Genomic DNA, 5672 nt, shown 5'->3' on the forward strand with positions numbered 1-5672 from the left:
TGAGGAATCTCCATAAGGGGCCTTGTAATGTACAGTAAAACATGGGAAAGCCAGAAGCTGTGTAAGGCGGAAACCTGGCAGAGAAGGAGCACTCAAATATTTTCCACTAATAGAAAGTGATAGAAAAGAGGTAAGACCACACCCTGTCCAAGGCAGAAAACTTACGAGACCCAGAATAACATGGCTGTCCCATTGAGTTCCATCTCTCATAGGTTTCACTGTACTATTTTTCAAAATTTTATGACCACAACCTATGGTGACTAATTCATACCCACATTCATATCGATATCTATATCCATGTTCATATCTATGCTGTTGCTGTTAGTGTCATTGAGTCTGCCCCCAGCTCATAGTGACCCCATGTGCAACAGAATGACACCGTGCCCAGTCCTACACCATCCCCATCATCAATTGTAGGTTGGACCATTGATCTATAGGGTTTTCATTGGGCTGATTTTCAGAAATAGATCACCAGGCCTTTCTTCCTATTATATCTTGCTTCACATCTGGAACAATGTATAACAAAACTCTTTATACCAATATGCACAGTCCTTACTAAGAATCCATGCTTTCCACACTGATCTTTCTTTTCCCACCCTACTTCACTCTACATTACCCTACCCTACCTACCCTACCTTATCTAAGTCTATTTCAATTTTTAAAATCTTAGCTAAGACAAGTGAAATAAATACTAAAGTTATACCAAAGAATCAATAACAGATAAAAGAAGGCTTGTGTGAAGAGGTAGAGAGAAAGAAACTTACAATCAAACCAACCCTTTGCTGTGGAATTGATACCGACTTATAGTGTCCCTACAGGACAGAGTGGAACTGCCCCACAGGGTTTCCAAGGCTGTAAATCTTTTCTCCTGCGGAGAGGCTGGTGGGTTCAAACCACCGACCTTTCTGTTAGCTGCTGAGTGCTTAACCACTGGGCCACCAGGGCTCCGAGAGAAACTTAGTTCCTCTAAATACCCTAAGGCAGTGGATCTCAAGAAGTCCGTGAGAACAAAACAGTTTTTGGAATAAGACTAAGATGCTCTTTGCCTTTGTTTTACCTCTCATTCTCTCACAAGTGTACAGTGGCATTTTTCAGAGGCCACATGACTTATGATGATGTCATTCCTCTGATAGTAACATGTCGTGGTTTGTTTTTTTTCTTTTTACACAAATTAATAAAAGTTTTAAAAATTTCTCAGTTTTAATTTCTAATATGGTAAATAGCAATAGATAGAACCCACATAAACAAAAGCTCTTTGGGCTGCTGGATAATTTTTAAGAGTGTAAAGAGGTAATAAAGGAGCCCTGGTGGCACAGTAGATAAGCTCTCGGCTGCTAACCAAAAGGTCAGCGGTTCCAAACTACTAGCTAGTCCTCAGGAGAAAGATGTGGCAATCTGCTTCCGTAAAGATTACAGCCTTGGAAGTCCTATGGGGCAGCTCTACTCTGTCCTAGAGGGTTGCTATGAGTCGGAATCAACTCGATGACATCAATGGTTTTTTTTTTTTTTTTGGTTTAAAGAGGTCAAATTCTTTAAGAGCTGCTACCCTAAGATTTATCTGTTGAATGAATGAATGAAGAATTAAATCATGTAGCTAGTTCAGGGAGAGAAAAAGAAAACTTTTGTTGAACTGTGGTTTTCAGGTGAAAGTTTCCCGTGATGGGTATAGAGCTCTACTTGGGTCTTGAAAGTCAGATGTGTTTGTTTAGTCACGGGAGGGAGGGCGTTCCAGGAAGGAGACTCAGCAAGTGCAAAGGCCAGGTGGTGGGAAAAGACATGGGATGAGGTGGAGCAGGGGTGGTGAGGAGACCAGCCTTGCTTGGTTGGAGTGTGCAGTTCAGAGTAGAGATTCTGGGATCAGTGTTGACGACTCTTCCATCCCTCGGTGGTCCCTGCAGGACTTAGAGGGCCCCTTGGCCAAAGAAAACCAAATAGTCTAGTTTACACTCCCTGAATGTCTCCTCCCCTGCTCCTGGGAGCTGAGACCTCACCCGAGGGTCCCCCATGCCGCGTGAGGTGGGAGTCTACAATCAGCCACGGAGCCGAGCAAAACCCAAACTGCTTCTTTTCTTTGGAAGGCCTTGAGAAACAGGAAGAGAGGCTGTCTTCCAGAATTTGCCAAGAGTTAAGTCATCCCTCACTGATACAAACAATTTCTCGGGTTACTCTTTGGGGCCCAGGAACATTCAGGAACTGTGCTGGATTTAAACTCTTCAACTCTGACCTCCAGTCCCCTGGGTTGTCTGCCTGGGACTGGGGCATGGCTCCCTGGCCCTGCCTGGGTTTTCAGAGACGTGGCCAAGCCACAAGGTGAATGAGATGAAGCTCGGCCACCTTCAGGGTAAAACCTCAGAGTAATTTTCATCCAGAGCTGCTTATAAGTCTTCCTTTCTCCAGGACACTCTCCCATCTCTGACATTCTGGAGCATGGCCACAGCTGCCTCTCCACCAGCAATCTGTCCACCCCCATCCCAGGGCCCATGTCCTGCCAGTTTGCCTATCTTTTTAACACATTTTCACAATCCCCAAAGTGCAACTGTGCACCAAGATCCAGGCCTAGGATTTCACATCTATGGTGAGTATGAACCGGGTGAGTTTTGGAGAAATCGTCTCCATGTTGCCACCCAGACCATGGAGATTTGGGTCACCTCATAAAACCTTTTATGTTTTACATTGAGGGCCATTTCCCACTTCTTCCCCTCACCCAGAGAAAGGAGAACTGGTCCAAGATAAGGGAAAGGAAGACAGGGTTCTAGAAGTGTGTGTGTGTGGTGGCAGTAAATCCATTGCCATTGTGTTAATTGGGACCCATAGCAACCCTGTAGGGCAGAGTAGAACTGCCCCATAGGGTTTACAAGGCTGTAACCTTCATGGAAGCAGACTATCACAACTCGCTCCCATGGAGCGGTGGGTGGTTTCCAATCACTGACTTCGCAGTTAGCAGCCGAGCACTTAACAACTGTGCCACCAGGGCTCCTTATGGTGGTGTTGGTAGTGGCTAATGGATTGCCAGTTGTGGTACGGCAGGAAAAGCAATGGAGGAGAATCAGAACCTAACTCTGTCCCAGCCATGCTATGGGCTCCCTGAGGGAGCTTGGATGTCACATACCTTCTCCACATCTCCATCCGCCTATTGGCAAAACAAGGAGTTTATCAATAACTTTTTGGTTGTAAGTGACAAAAACCCAAATCAAACTGACTCAAGCCACAAAAGGGATTTTATTGGGTTATGGAACTCCATGTGGCTTCAGGTGCAGCTGGATCCAGGTGTTCTATCACCATCTTATGAATCTGTGTCTTCGTTTCTTGGCTCTGATTTCCTCTGTCTTGATTTTCACTCTCAGCTGGGCTTTCCCCAAAACAAAACAAAACAAAACAAAAAAAAACCAAACCCACTGCTGTCAAGTCAATTCCAAAGCTGGTGGCAAAGATGGACTCAGTAGCTCCATGTTTACCCCTTCGGCCTTCCTGGCTGCTGATAGTTATAGCAAAACTCCTGAGTTTGATTCTTTCTACTTGGATCACATGCCCATCCTTCAACCGCTCACTGTGTCCAGGGAGAGGCAATCTTTTCATTGGCTAGGCTTAGGTCACATGGCTCATTGTGGCTGGGTGACTAATGCTCTAAATTAGCTATGCCTGAGTCACATGCCCACCCCTGGAGGTAAAGGGGTGGGATCAGACCTACTTAAACCACAGGACAGAAAATGAGGGTGGGAAAAGTTTTTCTAGTGAGGGTGGGAAAAGTTTTTCAGGAACGATAGTCAGATTCGGTTAGCTGAAGAAGAGGAGATTCATGCTGGGAAGGCAGAATTCCCCAGTGTCGCAGTAGGCGGAGAGAGGTTTGGAATGAATCAGTGGTTTCCAGACTGGGCTCAGGGGAGACCTACAGGGGGTCCCCAAATATTCTAAACATTTTATTTATGTTAAAAAAAAAAAAAGCAACGAATATCTTCACATGGTTGAAAATTCAAATACACTTTTTTTTTTTGCTTTACACCCTCCCACGCCTGTCCCTCAATTCATTTTCCCCCCCTCTATTACCAGCTTACTGACTCTCTGCATTCGTTTCCTATGGCTGCTACAGAGGCCCTGGTGGTGCAGTGGTTAAGAGCTTGGCTGCAAACCAAAAGGTCAGCAGTTCGAATCCACTAGCTGCTCCTTAGAAACCCTATGAGGCAGTTCTACTGTCCTATGAGTTGGGATTGACTCGACATCAACAGATTTGGTTTTGTATGGCCGCAACACATTGACACAAACTTAGTGGCTTAAAACAACACATTGCCATTTATTATCTTACAGTTCTAGAGGTCAGAAGTCTGACACGAGTCTCACTAGGCTAAAATCAAGGTGTTGGCCGGCCTGCATTCCTTTGTGGAGGCTCTAGAGAGGAATCCATTTCCTTTCCCTTTCCAGCTTCTAGCAAGAGCCCTGTGCTTGGCTCGTGGTGGCCTGCATCCATCTTCAAAGTCAGCAATGGCCAGTTGAGCCTTTTTCACACTGCATCACTTTGCCACACTCTGTCCTGCCTCCCGCTTCCATATATAATCACTTTGTGATTACATTGAGGTTCCAGGGTGATGCAAAATGTTTGTGCTCAACTACTAACCTAAAGATAGGCGGTTTGAACCCACTCAGCAGTACGTTGAAAGAAAGGCTTGGCAATCTGCTTCTGTTAAGATTCCAGCCAAGAAAACCCTATGGAGCAGTTGTACTCTGTACACCATGGGGTCGCCATGAGTCAGAATTGACTCGACCGCAACGAGTTTGTTTTTGTGTGTGTGTGTGATTACATTGGGTCCACAAAGATAATCCAGGATAATCTCCCCATCTAAAGATCAGCTGATTAGCAACCATAATTCCATCTGCAACCTTAATTCCCCGTTGCTATAGAAAATAAAAAGGAGCCCTGGTTGTACAGTAGTTAAAGCACTCGGCTGCTAACTGAAAGGTTGGTGGTTTAAACCCACCAGCCACTCTGAGGAAGAAAGATGTGGCAGTCTGCTTCCATAAAATTTGCAACCTTACAAACTCTATAGGGCAATTCTACTCTGTCCTATAGGGTCACTATGAATTGGAATTAACTCAACATCAACTGGTCTGGTTTGCTGGAAAGGCAAAATGTAACATAAAGGAGCCCTGGTGGTACAAAGGTTAAGCACTCGGCTGCTAACCTAAAGGTCAGTGGTTCAAACCTACCAGCAGCTCCTTGGGAGAAAAGATTTGGTAATCTGCTCCTTGTATAGATTTCAGCTAGGACACCTTGTGGGGCAGTTCTATACGTCCTATAAGGTTGCTATGAGTCAGAGTCTACTCAACAGCACACAACATGTAACATAACAATTTTTTTATGTGTGAAAGCATACAGCCAAAGATACACCATTTCAACAATTTCTACATATACAATTCAGTGACATTGATTACATTCTTCAAGTTGTGCTAGCTTTCTCACTATCGTTTTCCAAATTATTCTACCCTCATTATCTTAAACTCACTGCCCCCTAAGCTTCCCATCCAACCTTTTGAGTTGCCATTGTCAGTTTGATCTCAGATAGAAAATTCTTTAAGAGTAGACGTACTTTACTAATTAAGATAGGGTATTTCTGGTCGATCGAAGACCAGACGAGTTATGGGATGACATTAAGGACATCATACATGAAGAAATCAAAAGG

Source organism: Trichechus manatus, unplaced genomic scaffold (genome assembly GCF_000243295.1).
Source record: "Trichechus manatus latirostris isolate Lorelei unplaced genomic scaffold, TriManLat1.0 scaffold00008, whole genome shotgun sequence".
NCBI lineage: Eukaryota > Metazoa > Chordata > Mammalia > Sirenia > Trichechidae > Trichechus > Trichechus manatus.